Genomic DNA, 16,345 nt, shown 5'->3' with positions numbered 1-16,345 from the left:
AGTACTCATGCAAATGCTCCGATACCTAAAACCGATACTTTTGCGGTGCGATTTAAGCCCATACAAAATGAATGGGCTTAAAGCACACTGCAAAGAATCGCAAGTGATTTGAACAGAATTGCAGTGCCATTCCTGACCAAACCACATGCAATTTCCTCCACCGCTCCTGTGGGAACTCAGGCTTCTCATAGTGACTTCAGCCTGGGTTCACACAGAAGCAGTGCGGGAAACTAGATTTGTACAAACAGGCACAGCCACGCTAGAACGGAAAAGGCCATTGCCCAAACCATTGCTGGCACACAATTGTTGAAAATGTCTTTGTATGTTGTCCACATAGCTTTGGCCATAGGGATTGATTTACTAAAGGCAAATCGACTGTGCACTTTGCAAAGTGCAATTTCACTCTGCACGTGTGGTTGCTCCAGAGCTTAGTAAATGAGGTAAGGCTTCACTTTGCCAAGAATACCCAATCACATGAAAGAAAAATAAAAAAATAAATATTTTTGCTTTCACGTGATTGGATGATGGAAGTCAGCAGAGCTTCTGCTCATTTACTAAGCTCTGGAGCAACTGCACTTGTCCGCTTTGCTGTAGTAAATCAACTCCATAGAGTGTAGTTCTTGCCACGCGTATACAGAATATACTGTATTTTAATTCAATACATATTTTGAGTCATTATTGAAAGGTATGTCCCTATGTTGTAATTGTATTAAATATATACATTTGTAGATTAGCCACTAGATGGAGCTCTGTATTTCACTGTGGTCATTTAGCCTCTGTGTTAAACTAAGAAATTCATTGGGGTTGATTTACTAAAAGCAAATGGACTATGAACTTTGCAAAGTGCAGTTGCTCCAGAGCTTAGTAAATGAGCAGAAGCTCTGCCGACCTCCATCATCCAATCATGTGCAAGCAAAAATGCTGTTTTTTTTATTTTTATTTCCTTTGCATGTGATTGGGTATTCTTTGCAAAGTGAAGCTTTGCCTCATTTACTAAGCTCTGGAGCAACAGCACTTGCAGCGTGCAACTGCACTTTGCGAAGTGCACAGTCTATTTGTCTTTAGTAAATCAACCACGTTGTTTTTGTGGGTTGGCTTATTCCCAAATTTCCATTGAAGGAGCAGAAATTTTAAATAGAGATGCACCGAAATATCAGTCGAAAATGGTGTTCGGCATTTTGCCGATAAAGAAAAAGGTATCGATAATGGCACCAAAAACGCAAGCAATTTCAAGCCAATTATGGTGTGTTTTTCATAGGTCACGTGACTCAAAAACTCACATCAAAAACGTAACACAGGTGCGTTATTGATGTGTCCTTGCTGCGTTTTCAATACATTTCAACAGGGAGTTGCATTTTTTTAAATTGACCAAAAATGCAGCAAGCAAGATTTTTAACATCATAACAGAAGCACAACGTACCAGTGTGAAGGCATACATAGAGTTTAAAGGGATGCCTTTTTTTTGCTCTTTTCTTGCACCAAAGGTGTTACCAATGGCTGACAATAAAATTCATATTCATTTAAATTCATGATATTAATTTAAAAAGTCAAATATAATGCAATTATATATAAAAATATATATATGTTTTTAAAACTGTCATTTTCTCTTTTGGTTTTTGGCCAAGTGCATCCTGCATTTTGGGTTTCGGGCACCAAAATTTCCATTCGGTGCACCTCTACTTTTAAAAGAATAAAAATAAACCAACTATTATACATTACATTTAATAGTACACAAAAAATAGGCATAAAAAGCATAGTCCACTGTATTTATTTTTTCATTATCCTGGGATTGCTTTTGTACACCCAGCCAATCTGCTGCTTGCCTGTGCAATTTATCTAGTATCTTCTTACTGGTTCATTTGTTCAACAACAGCTACCGGTACTTTACAAAGTAGTTGTTCCAGCATTCTTGGTTAAAAAACACATGGCATAACCTAAAATTCCCCTTGACATGTTAACAATCCATCTCAATTGATCTAAACGCTCATTCTTCTGTGGATTATATTGCTCTGCAGCCTGGGGTTTGTCCGAACAAACAAAATAAGCACTTTGGCTGTGATCTCATGTCCTCCAGCAGGTGGCACTGCATGTGAAATCTGGCACTACATTCCCACTTTCTAAAAGCCAAAAAGCTGTGATTGGTGGACTCCACATCACCAGGGTGGGGTTGTTATATCCTGGAAATTACCTTTAATTATCAAGTCAGTGATTTAATATAGAAGATGGATTTCATTTAAAAAGAATGTCCAAATAATGAAGCAAGGTTCTCATTTACAACACAGATGGTGCAGGAAGCACTGAAAAAACATTTGATCTTGTTTCAGAATTAGTAATTTGGAGATTTCAGCTGCCTATACATATATATTCAGCCTGTCATACAAAAATATATGATAAAATGACATTTACATTGGAGAGTATACATGCTTTTGTTGTGGTAGACTATACAAATACCTGTAATAAACAAAAAATAAATAAATACAGCTTTCCATAATAGCAATTATTATAATGTAGGTGCAGACTTGAAGTTCCTTTAAATGTTACAGTGCAACCAAGGAAACCTCCACTGCTTACAGCACGACGAGTCTCTCTACTTGTTTTGATCAGGCTGTCATTGAAGAAAACATCTCCCGCTATAAATGCTCACAGACTGTAAGAAATAAAGGCTGTGGTACTTTAAAGGCAATCCATCATCTGTACACGACAACATACACAAAACCGAACACGAACATCAAAATAAACCTCTTAAGATCATTGTTTTTGCTACTATACATGCTCCCTTATTTATCCTCTCATATGTCTACATGAATCTTCCATTATGTAGGAAGATATAAATATTCATGAACGTCCAGTATGCAAAGCGCCCATTTACAAAAACAGAGCATGCTCAATTTGCTTCTGTAACTTCTGGCAATTCCAGAATGCCTCACAAACTCTCAGAGAATAAAGTGCAGCGCAACAAAAGAATACGGATACGGATATATGGACTTTACATTGCCAACCATAACCCCAAAGAAGAAAGGAAACAAACACAAAGGTCTAAAAACACATAATTGTATTATAATATATGGTTAAAAGGGTTGTAAGACATAACATTAAAAAAGCAAGCATATGAGCAGCACAGTAACTTTCCTGATAGAGCACTAGTCCTATCCGGCCCAGACAATCATAAACACATATATCATAAAACTAGAATCATAGTAATATAACAATCCAGGGGCAAGTAAAACAGGAAACAGGTATAGCAGCTTTGACGCATTTTCCAACTGGTTTACTTCACCAGGAGAACATATGAAGACCCCAATATGTCTTGTGTAGGCAGCGCTGCAACCCATGGGATAATATTCTGATCAGCCCAGACGGAAATGAAAAAAAAAGGGAAAAGAACTCTAAACTGGTGGTGAAGAGGTGGATCTTCTCTCTGGATGCCCCTTTGGGTCATGCATTAAGTCCAAAAAAGATCTAGATAAATGGAGCATAAAAGGCAGAAACCAGAGGTACTCTACTGGAGAAGACAGCAAAAGCAAGCCCAACTTCTATGAATAGTTGACTGCCTGGACTGTTATTGGAAATTCTGCTTGGCTCTTGGACCACCACTATTATTCCCAGTAGTTGGCCTACACAGCAGCACCTATCCTTGCCTAAAAACAGGCTTCTAATACACTGCATTTTTGTTTGCCACTCTTCATACCAATACTTCTTCTGGAGGTCCCCTCAAAGCCAAACGATGGGATGACTGCTGAAGATATTTCTGTGAATAACCTTGCAAATAGGACTAAGGAGAACACAATTTACTAAATTCAAGGTACCATTGCAAACGCAAACTACACTATGCCCTTACCTTATTTTATCCTCCTCTCTAACCTTCCAAACTTCCAAATTCTAACATCCTGGATTTTCCCAAGGCGCTCTGCTTCATAGGAAATTCCCTAACAATGCTGCTTGGTGCTCCGCAAACTTGGCAACCTTTAGATCCCCCATTACATCTCACCTCTTTAGACAAGCATATCATTTCAGTTTTATCCTCTTCAATAAATCATCTAGCAGGGCCTCATGAGTCAAAATCTGACATACGTCATTCCACCACCCTTCCATATGCTGTTCTACACCTTGTGCCTCTATAACGTTAGCTTGTGCTGGAAGAGTCACTCTGGTATTGTTTGTTACTTTAATTTTCTACCATACAAATGTTACTGAACCATTTCATATATTATATTTACAGTATTACATACCCCGTTACATCCAGCAGGAATACAGTTCCGGTACCTTCAGCACTGAATGAATATAATGGCAAGGGGTGCTGAGGTCTCTTGGAGGGTCTATTGATTCTGGCTTATGAGAGATCTATTGTTGCTGGCAGGGGTCTATAGTCGCTGGGGTAGATCTAGTGTTGCTGTGCGGTATCAGTCGCGGGGTTCTATTGTTGCTGGGGAATCTATTGTTGCTGTGGTGTATTTGTTGTGGGGGTCTATTGTTGCTGGGGGAATCTATTATTGCTATTGGGGCTATTGTTGCTGGCTGCAAGGGATCTATTTTACTGCTTTTTTTGTCATTAACAAATCTCATACAAACACAAACAAGCATACACTTAGCACCACAAAATGATGCTTGGTTCTGTATTCTCTAAAACGGGCGGTACTAGGAGATGAGTAGAGGGAGGAACCAAGGCACGGTGCTTAGAGGTGGGTAGGAGGGAGGAACCAAGGCACGGTGCTCGGAGGTGGGTAGGAGGGCGGAGACAAGGGGTGACTCGAAAAAGAAGGAGGAAGTACTTGCACCTATTCTCTGAGAAAAAAAGCCCTGGTTGCATCTATTATATTTTACAGAGGCACAGGTGATGATGGCACTATATAAGTTGTCAGTAGTCATTTCTAGACATAAGAGAGCAGATGAAGAATTATTTTGTGTTATGTTTCATTGTAGTTCACTATAGAGAAGCCCGAGAATATATGAAGTTTTTATGACAGTAAATGTCCCAAGAGAAATCAGCATCCATTCCTCATTTTATTAGTCCTGATGCAATCTGTAATTAGAACACCAGACGAAAACCAAATGCAGTGGACTGGAGTATTTTGGAACATTTCTTTCTTGTATGTTTATCATGTGAATTTAATTTTTCTTTTAATCTGTCATTCCTGATCAGATATTTCATAACCTGACAATCTGTGGGGGATTCAATAAAACATTTGTGCTTCTTTTCTGGCAGTATGGTCCTTTAAAATGTCCTGTACCAGATTCAAAAGCCCTGATGACAGTTTCAGTGGCTTTACTTTTCAGGTAGTTCTTAAAAGCAACACTTTAATAAAGTGTCACTATGAATGGATGATATTCAAAAAGAATTACCTCCAGTTCGTGGATGTTGAAACTGTAAGTAAATAGATCAACTTTAAATTGGCATACAGGGACAGGCAGAGTGCCTGTCTCTGTATGTTGTATAGCAGAGCAGCAGGTTTTCCACAACTACTCTTTCCCATCCCCACCTGTCATTGGCTGTCCAGGATGCTGTCACAGCCAACAGGCACATAGCAACCAGTGATGCTGGCAGTAAGTAGAACCTCATGGAGAAGCTGAGGGATTAGCTCCCATTTAAGTCCATTCTCCCCTTGTGATTGACAGCTGACAATGCACAGATTCCATAGCTAATAGCAAACTTTCTATTGGCTATGGAATGTCCCACTGCCTGTCAATCACAAAGGCAGCAGACCTGACAGGGAATGGAGAATCCCCGATGTGTCTCCCCACAGCAAATGTTTCCAAAAGGTACATGGATTTGAGGAAAGCACCAACATTCTAAAGAGCGTTGTATGAGTTGCCCAGACTGTCTAAAATAATTTAAAGTGGAGTTCCACCTAAGAATGGAACTTCCGTTTTAAGCACTCCTCATCCCCTTACATGCCACGTTTGTGATGTAATTTTTTCGGGGGGGAGTGGGGGCTCCGTTAGGAGGGGGACTTCCTGTCCCACTTCCTCCTTCCACCCAGGGACTGCCAAGGCAACTCCTCCTTTCGCCTTAGGCGGCCCCTCCCTTTAGGCGATCTCCTGGGACACGTGACAGGTCCCAGGAGATCGCCTGTCCACTCCGGGAGTGCAGTGCGACTTGCGCATGCACTGTGTGTGCCCGGCCTGAAGCTGAAAGCTGTCACGGCCAGGTGCCCAGAGTGGCAAAGGAGGCGTCGGCAGAGAGGAGGGGGAGAGGAGCGACGCTCCGTTCGGCCGCATCGCTGGACCGTGGAACAGGTAAGTGTCAGTTTATTAAAAGGCAGCAACTACACTTTTTTGTAGCTGCTGACTTTTAATAAACATAAAAAGCCTGGAACTCCACTTTAACTTATAAAAAGGCATCATGTTTACGTTTAACTGGTGCTGATGGTAACAATGTTTTAAACAGAAAAAAAATAAGATGTTTTATTACTACCAAAACTATCCCTGTCCAGTAACCTGTTATGCCGTGTACACACGATCAGAATTCTCGTCGGAAAAAGCTCTGATGGTTTTCCCGACGGAATTCCGAAGGAATTCGGCTCAAGCTGTCTTGCCTACACACGGTCACATCAAATTCCGATCATTTATAACGCGGTGACATACAACACGTACGACGGGACTAAAAAAAGGAAGTTCAATAGCCAGTAGCCAATAGCTTCTGTCTCGTAGTTGAATCTGAGCATGCGTGAATTTTGGCGTGTCGGAATTGCATACACACGATTGGAATTACCGATAGAAAGTGTTTCCGTCGGGAAAATTGCTATCAATTTTTGGCTGGCGGAAATTCGGACAGCTAAATTCCGATGGAACATACACATGGTCGCATTTTCCGATGAAAATCTCTCATCGGCCTTTTTCTGGCCGGAATTCCGATCGTGTGTACGCAGCATTATTCACATTCCAACTGCCTGCATTTCCTAGTTGCATTACGTGGGCAGGATATGTGTAGGCCCACAGTACCTCACAACCACTGGGCCAGGGTTGTGGAGAAGAGGCCCTTGTCTTCATCAATATGCGGACAAAGTGCTTTGCCAGGGGCACGAGTATCCCCCCATGTGGAGGGCATGTGGCCTAGTAAGAAATTAATGGTTATTTGTTGATGAACATAGTGATGTGCCGTGTTTAGAACCGTGCATACAGTATGTTCCTGTACGCACGTACTGCTCGGATGTACGTATATGTGCAAACAGCTACTGAATATTCTGGTTAGTCATTGATTTTGTAAGAGTACTGTTGGTGGACTGTTCACTGCACTGACACCCAGGCAGAGAACTACACCTGAATGTACGCTGTACGGCCCTCTTGCAGCTGCATGAAGCCTAATAATATGTAAATACTTGAATTTCCAAAGCTGAGCTTACCCACTTTAGGGTCTGGTAAATGAAAAAAATTCTACTTTCATCCATAGTCAGTAAAATTATGTTTTTAGGCATTACAAGAATAACTCAAGAAACATAAAGTCCCTACCCTCTCCTCATCAATAAATAAACAGACCAGAAAAGATGCTACACTTCATTTATACAGGTTACTTTGAATTTCTTATGGTTTTCTTGTACCACACAGACAAATATTAAGCTCTTGTCCTTTTTTGCAAATTACAAAAGGTTTCTCTTATAAATGATCCTCCTATCTTTGATATACAAACTAAGAACAGAAGTACATTCTGGACATTTTCCCTAGCACAGTTGTTTTTAAGAACTGCGTCAGGCAATATGAATGACACAGTTAGGCCCCGATATAAAGGCCTGTGCCTGCACTTATACACTGCTCTGTCGCCCACTGATACAGAATGTCTGAAAAGGCCTGTGCCTGCCATCTTTTCTCTACAGATATCTGAATAAACACCTGCTGTGTACACTGTATGCCTCTCCATGCAGGGTGCAGTAGATGGAGTCCTGTGTAAACAAACTATTAGAGAGAGATGTGTCATTATTATACTGGTGAATGCAGTTCTAAAAAAATGTGGTCGCCCCTGACAATCTACATTCCACCACAAAGGAAGTTATTATGTCCTGCTCATGGGAAATGTCTTACAGGAAGATGGCTATGTTGTTTTTTAGACTTTCAGAAACCTCTTCCAAACAGTGTTGATATTGTATATATAAAAAAAAAAAAAATACAACGAATTCTACACTTAATGAAATCTGCGCATTGTACCAGCAGTCATTAATAATGTGAAGATGGCACCTTCACATGTAAACCAAATGTGCGTGATTCCCTTAACTCTTTGGAACTCGCCATCTCCCCCAACAACAGCAGCCTGATTGGCAGATTTTGGCAGTTTTTCTGCAGTGGGCTTCTATCACTGCTATAAAGCCTCTCTTCCACCTCACTGTGTCAGCCTACCTGAAGCGGACCGAACTGCGGCTCCCACCCACCCTCTTATTCTGTTTTATTAAATGCTACATGTCACAGTGGGGTTGATTTACTAAAACTGGAGGGTGCACTGCAAAATATGGTGCAGTTCTGCATAGAAACCAATCAGCTTCCATGTTTTTTTTTGTCAAATCGTAAAGTGGTTGTAAAGACAGAAGGTTTTTTATCTTAATGCTTCCTATGCATTAAGATAAAAATCCTTCTGTGTGCAGCAGCTCCCCTTAGCCCCTCTAATGCTTACCTGAGCCTCATTTATTTCCAGCGATGTTGTAGGAGTGTCTCAGCTGCCTGGGACTCCCCTCTTCCTTGGCTGAGACAGCAGCGTGGCGCCATTGGCTCCCGCTGCTGTCAATTAAAGTCAGTCAGCCATTGAGGAGCGAAAGTGGGTGGGGCCGAGCTGCAGCTCCATGTCTGAATTGACACAGAGCTGTGGCTCAGCTTGGGGGCCCTCATAGCAAGCTACTAAAAAGATTTCAAACAACAGCAAGTCTGGTGGTAGTTCAGCCCAGTGTTTCTTAACCTTTTTTTAATCACAATACCCTTTAAAAATATGAAAAATCATGGAAGCAGATAGCACCTATGTCTATAACGGGTGGGGATGCTGTCTAATATATCCATTTTGGCAAGCAATTTTTAAAAACTATAATTTCAGATGTCAAAGCTAGACCCCCCCCCCCCCCCTCAAAGGTAGCTCTCCTTTTGATGATCTCTGAACCCATTTTGAAAATCAAATAAAGTATCCTGTGGCACTGTCTATTGGCTGCCCACGTGCCCATATCTCACCACCAGAAATCTACTGCCCCTCCTCGCATATTGGAATGGACTCAGATACTCATCGACAATATGTTGGACCCTAGCGGCCGAGTATATAAATTATCCTAACAAGACTTAATGGACACGTTGGTTTTTATAGTGATTTATATAGTTTTCAAGCTCTGTCTGCTACATTAAGCCAATCTATTTTTTAAAAATGTATTAACCTCAATGGCTTTTCCTTTTTTTTCTTTTTTACAGTTTCTCAAATGAAAGTTCAGTTCTATTTGTAATCATTTCAGTGTTTTTTTAAATCCCCATTTGTTTTTCCTCAAAATGGAACACCGTAATCCCTGGAAATCATTTCTTGTTCAAAAATGTTTATTGAGGGTTTTGAAATACAGCATTAAGTAAGGTAAGAATAACAAGGTCAATACACTTCCAGCCACAACATATGGAGGGTATGTCGAGAGTACATTATCAGGATAAAGAATGACTATGTGGTATTCAATACCAGTGATACAAAGAACATTACTTGTGTTATAAAGCAAGTAGTAACATTATGCTCAAATAACTGTAGGAGAACTTGGAGATAAGAAGGTGTAGAGAAGAAAGAACTACCCTAGAAAGGAGCTCAGAATAGAAGTAAAAAGCAGCCAAATAAAAGAAAGGAAAAAAAAAGAAGGGTGGGATGAGAGAGGAGTGGGGGAAATTCCAAGGGCAAACAGGGCTACGGTTTCTATTGAGGGAGATGTCACATGATATGCTGCTAAGATGTCAAGGCTCCAAAGAGGTATGTCAAAATTAGGACGTATAAAGCCGTATTAGGACATATAAAGCGATAAGCCCAGGGTCGTCAGATTTTCAATTTTCATGTATATGTGGAACCTATCTTGTAGGGTTGCCTCAACCTTTGCGTGTATCATTGCCTGGGTAACCCTATATTTAGTTGCAAGGAGACATAGCATAGGCACTATCCACTGTCTGGCAATTGTTTGCTTTGAGGACATGGTGATTTGAAGCAGAAATTAAAATCAGGCCTTGGTCAACTACGGAGTGTGTACATTTAATAAAGCGACCTGAGGGTTGGGGTGTATACTAACACCAAACAACTGAAAGATGATTTGAAAGATTTCGATCCAGAAGGACATCGCCTGTGGGCAAGTCCACCAAACATGGAGATGAGTTCTAGGACCTCCAACTGGAAATCATTTCAATTTCCCATTCCTTTCCATACCCTTCTCCTCTTTCTTCCCTCATCCACTGCATTTCCCTTGATACATTCCTGATTCCTTTTTCGCTTATTACATTGTTCCTATGTTTACAATGTGTTGTTAGAGTGGTTGTATACCCATAGAAAAAAAATGTAAAAAAAAACAAAAAACAAACCCTGTAAGGCAAAGCCCTTATAGGAAAAAAAAAAAACTAAACTTTACAATCGCTTTAAACTCCAGGCAAATATAAATGCACCAACAAATGCAGATATGTAAGCTTAAAAATGTATTTTTTTTTAGTTTATACTTTTATACACTGACATAAACAGCAGAGTGTCTGTGTTCCAATGCTCGAATATATAATGCACAATAAATTAGCATCACGCTTGATGTCAGACACTAGCCTGCATTCACACTTGCGTAGTGTGACATCAAGCATTGCTTCTTGCGCTTTTGTTTTGGCACATCACGTCTAGGCAGACAATTCATTTCAATGGGCCGCCCTACATATGACAAACGCGCCCAACAGAAACTCATGACCCCTTCACATGTATTTTAAACATGTGTTTTGCGCATGTAAAAATTAGCTTTCTTGCTTGGCATGTTTAGGGTGCTATTAATGGCACTGCGGGCACAATATGTTCACCCTTGCATTCTGCATGAGCGCCTGCGATTTGTGAATGCCTGTGTAGTGCTGCAAATATGAACGGAGACGTTATTTTTTTATTAATAAATCTACAAACTGATGACAAATCTATAAATTAGCTGTTGGTTTCTTGCTCACGGAAGAAGCTAAAGACCCCTTCAAGGCAAGTTATGCAACATAATAAACCATTTCAGCTCCGGAAGATTTAGCCCCCTTCACGATCAGGTCATTTTTTGCATTATGGTACTTTTACTTTAACTGACAATTAAACTGACCTAAATAAACTTTATGCTCTTTTTTTTCCACAAATGGAACTTTCTTTTGGTAGTATTTGATCACCTTTGCAGTTTGTTTGTTTTTTTGTGCTATAAACCAAATAAAGACTGACAATTTTGAACTTTCTGATCTAAACATAGCCAATAAAAAAAGATCTTCATCAATTTAGGCCAATATGTATTCTGCGCTACATATTTTTAGTAAAAAAAAAAATCCCCCCAAAAAATCCCAACAAGCATATATTGATTGGTTTACGCAAAGTTATAGCATCTACAAACTATGAAAAATATTTATTGAATTTGTATTTTTTTTTTTTTACTAGTAATGGTGGTGATCAGCGACTTATAGCAGGACTGCAATATTGCGGCCAACAAATTGGACAACTAACTGACACTTTTTTGGGAAACCAGTGCTAAAAATGCTTTGCAATGTCACTGTACTGACACTGGCTGGGAAGGGGTTAGCACTGGGGCGATCACATGGTTAACTGTGTTCCTAGCTGGTGTTTCAGTATAGTGGGGGGGGGGGTGCTTTTTCTAGTGGAAGGCCCCTTTCATACTGGGGAGGTGTGTGCATCGGTGGTTTAGCGGCGGTATTCGGCCACTAGCAGGGTGGTTTTAAGGGTTAAAATCGCCCGCAAAGCACCGCTGCAGCGGCGCTTTGCCGGCGGTGTATACACTGCTCCTTCACCGCTCCAAAGATGCTGCTAGCAGGACTTTTTTCACCGTCCTGCTAGTGCCGGAGGGCTTTCACACTGGAGTGAAAGGGACAGTTTTTTTCAGGCACTATACAGGTGCTATTTTTAGCACTGTAGCACCTGAAAAACGCCTCAGTGTGAAAGGGGCCTAAGGCATAGATCGGTGTTCCTACTTTACAGGGACACAGAATCTTTGCCTTCTATACTGACAGAACATCAATCTGCCTTGTTTACATAGGCAGATCGTCGTTCTGCCTGTATAAAGAACAATCAGCGGGTACCGGCGGACATCATGTCTGCGGGACCCTCTGTGTAGATTCACAGCGGGAGCGAGCCGCCGGCAGCGCACTCTCACAACCGATTCCTGGAAGTGCAGGATCACGTATACATGTGTGATCCTGCACAGAGCAGCCGCCCTGTAGCAGTAATTAAGCTATAGGGCAGTCAGAAAGTGGTTCCTGGCTATTTTTTATATTGAAGGATTTCTCCTAATTAGGTTGTGAAGTCTTCATAGCACCATTATGAACAATAGCCATAGTGTGCAGGGATACTAAGACAATCTGGGGAGAAAGGGGTGTGCTGGAGCATCTGATGCCACAGCAGGTTCTATCGCTGCAACTCCTACTGCAACACCACCATTCACTATTTGTTCCCTTATTATGCTGCCTCTGACCAACCTTATTGTATTCTTATGCTTTTGTTGAGTACATGTCGTGCAGTTAACAGCTTTTGTGCGAGCCCTAAGGGTGGTATTTATTAACAATATACAGAAGTGGTTACCATTCATTTTATTCCTAAACTAAATCTCTTAGAGTTAAGTAAAAGTACAGATTGTACAAGGCTGCTTTGCAGTTTTAACACATGCCTTTTTCTTTGTACGTTTGCTTTCTATGAGCTGTTTGTTTCTGATGGATAAAAGGCTCACTTGTACTATACCAAACAAAGATTTGAAAAAAAAAGGCTCCTTGAATATTAAAATGTCTGGTGCATTCTGCTTGGCAAATGTAAAAGTCACATTAATAATACATTCGTCAGTTACAGGAGAACTGACATGGGAAAATAACTTATGTCTAACTTTATATAATTTTTATTCTGCTTCTTTTGCATTAAAGAGGACCACTCATATTGTTACTAAACATTGAAGAACACATCGTCTAATGGTCTGTGCACTACGGTGGAGCTCATTCTGTCTTCTTGCCCAACCACAGCCAAAGAGGAGGACTGTAAAGGTATTTATGCAAATCAAGTCAGCTTCTACGGCCCCTTTACACCGGTAAAACGCAGCTATTTTTTTGTAGTGTTTTACCGTCGGATTTGCGGCGCATTTCGGCCGCTAGCGGGGAACTTTTACCCCCCACTAGCGGGCGAGAAAGGGTTAAAACTGCCCGCAATACGCTGCAATAGCGGAAACACACCGCTCCTTCACCGCTCCAAAGAAGCTGCTGGCAGGACTTTTCCTGACGTCCTGCCAGCGCACCGCTCCAGTGTGAAAGCCCTCGGGGCTTTCACAGTGAAATGAATGGTGCAGCAGTTTGAGGGTGGATTGCAGGCGCTATTTCTAACGCTGTGTGAAAGGGCTCTTCAGTAGGGGTGTCAAACTCAATTTCATCATGGGCTGCATCAACATCATGGTTGCCCTCTAAGGGCTGGTTGTATGTGTAAGACTATATGAATGTATCTACTCTTCATCATATTAAAGAGGAATTCCGCCGGAAAAAATGAATTAAAAGTCAGCAGCTACAAAAAGTGTAGCTGCTGACTTTTAATAATCGGACACTTAACTGTCCCATGGTCCAGCGTTGCGGGCCGAACGAAGCCCCGCTCCTCTTCCAGGCACCGGCATTTTTACTGTGGGCGCCCCGGCTGTGGCTTCACAGCCCAGCATGCACTGCCTATGCGCAAGCCGTACTGCATGCTGTGAATGGCCGGGCAATCTTCTGTGACGTGTCCCAGAAGATTGCCGAGAGGGAGGGGAGAGAGGTGATCTTCCTTCCGATGCTACGGAGCCCCGGGAGGAAGTGGGAGTTGGATGTCTTTAAAAAGTGGGTATCCGCTCCCCCCCAAAAAAAAATGACATACCAAATGTGGCCTGTCAGGGGGTCACCTACACCTAAAGAGGAAGTTCCATTTCTGGGTGGAACTCCGCTTTAATAAGATTATTACTGGTTTTAATAATAACTTAAGACAAAGTTGTGAAGGGCAGGTGCAGACCAGCACACAGCTCATTCACACTGTAGCAGATGATGCAAGTCTGAAAAGGAAGGTTGCACAACGCTGGTATCATCCACAAGAAACATTACTGGAGGCTGATCAGACATGGTTCTGCCATCTGCTGCTGCTGGGCAGAGGCTAGGAGGGAGCTGGGAAGCAGGAGGTGCAGGGTCTGGAGGAGGACCAGAGGAGGACTGGAGTCAGCTGCTGGAGTCTGCTGAAATCAGCAGAGATGGAGATGAGGGAGTGCTGCGGCTGCACAGAGAAGCGCAGGATCTAAAGGAGGAGTTCCGTCCTCCTCACTGCTGCTGACTGCTGAGATGGGGCGGGGGGGGGGGGGGGGGGGTAGAGACAAGCTTCTCAATGGAGAAGCACAGTATTTGGTGGAGGAGTTCTGTCCTCCTCTCGGCTGCAAACTGCTGAGACAAGGTGGGGGCGGTGATGAAAGAGGTTAAAGGGCCACATGAAATGGCCTGGAAAGCTGGCCTTGTATTTGGCACATGTTCTGAAGATTCTGGCTCATTCTGTTTTGGAGCAGTGGAGAATTCACATTTTCCTTCTCAAACGTAGGTGTCCTTAAAGGTTATGACAAGGGGTTCTAGACTAGGCCCTATGTACTTCAAAGTTTTTTGAAGCACCTGACTGGTTCTCTTTATCCGTTTGTACAGACAAATGTGTTCTAATGGAGATGAAGTGATAGGAACATGTTTGCAGTACATATCTGTAATACAGTCTAAGGTAATATCCATGGCTCCTCCACAGATACATTGGTGGACTGACGTACCCATCTAGGGATGTGAATTGTATTATTTGCATTATCAGGTGAAGATAAAGCAAAAGAAGCATGAAGAAGGAAAACAAATGCAGCCAACATATGAAGGACTAGTAAACTGCTATATATTCCAATTTTGGTTTTGGGTTTAGATACACTTAAAGCGGAACTTCACAAATTTTTTCAACTTTCCATCTATTAAATCTCCTGCCCTTGTTGTTTTAACTTTGGATAGTAAAATATATATTTTTTCTGCCAGTTAATACCTTATACAGCCCACTTCCTGCTTCTTGTCTGGTAAAAGGCCTAGGCTTATGACATCATGCACAGCTCCCTCTCTCTCTCTTTTGTGAGAGGTAGCCAGGAAGGGAGGTGGGATGAGTCATATGAGGGCCAATGAGAGCTGCAGAGCTGGAGGCGTGCCTCTGTTTGTCTGTGTAAATCCAGGAAGTGAACAGTCAGCAGCTTCAGCTGCCCACAGTTAAAATGGTTGCAGCCAGACTCCGTGGAGGGAGATTTATGCAGCATATTTGGCAAGTACATAATCACAGTATATATAAAATAATATGCAAAGTGGTTGGAGGGAAGCTTCAGAATGGCAAAGATGTTTTTTATTACAAATTATGCAAGCAGACTGGGGTTCCTCTTTAAAGCCATCCAGCTCAGTACAACTATAACAAATCCTATATAGTGCAGCAACATCTGCTGCAGTATTTCTTTGGAACGGAATTATCACATACAGCTTAAAAAAAAACAAAAAAACTTTTTAGGTGCTGAATTAGTATAACATTTTAATTAAAGGCACATTTAAAAAAATAAATAAATAAATAAATATACGGTATATATATATATATATATATATATATATATATATATATATATATATATATATATATATATATATTTAAACAGTGCCAATGACGAGGCTATAGGGAAAGAAGTTATGGATGCATATTTTTTAAGCTGCAGTCTTGTGGCTCCTATTGGCAATCTCTGTACTCCTTCCTAGTCAATACCATATTCCCAGTAAGAAATTTGTTTATTCGAGAAAAATTTTCCATCCTGCTCCATTGAACTTTGCACTCAAAAACAAATATCGATTTTTTTCTTTTCTTTTTCTTTTCCACTTTATTTTCCAAAAACAAATATCGATTTGACCCCACTGTGAAATCAAACGAAGGTTCCAAAAACAAAAAATTCAAACACAATTCTGCTGGTGATTTGCCAGCTTTATTGATCGCCTCTTCAGGCAGGAGGTTCAGTAGGCATAAGTTTGTCAACCAGTCTGAATGAAACCAATTGGGCAACCATCTTCCTATGTTGATGGGCGACCTAAATTCTCTATCATCTGGGTGTTTTGTTATGAACATCACCTTTTATTCAGCACAAAACCAAGCCTAAATAAACCTTCAGCTGATTAC

At 41.3% G+C, this 16,345-nt stretch overlaps 1 protein-coding gene across 5 annotated transcripts in view; it reads right to left on the bottom strand.

Annotated features, from left to right (window-relative positions):
- FYN (FYN proto-oncogene, Src family tyrosine kinase) overlaps nucleotides 1-16,345 on the bottom strand; it is a 269,661-nt gene that overhangs the window by 155,725 nt on the left and 97,591 nt on the right. The gene's annotated exons all lie outside the window — the stretch shown is intronic.

Source organism: Lithobates pipiens, unplaced genomic scaffold, assembly GCF_037356315.1.
Source record: "Lithobates pipiens isolate NorthernLeopardFrog02 unplaced genomic scaffold, aLitPip1_a1.2 Scaffold_18, whole genome shotgun sequence".
Taxonomy (NCBI): domain Eukaryota; kingdom Metazoa; phylum Chordata; class Amphibia; order Anura; family Ranidae; genus Lithobates; species Lithobates pipiens.
Note: the sequence above shows the minus strand (reverse complement) of the source record. Positions and strands in the feature narration are given on the sequence as shown.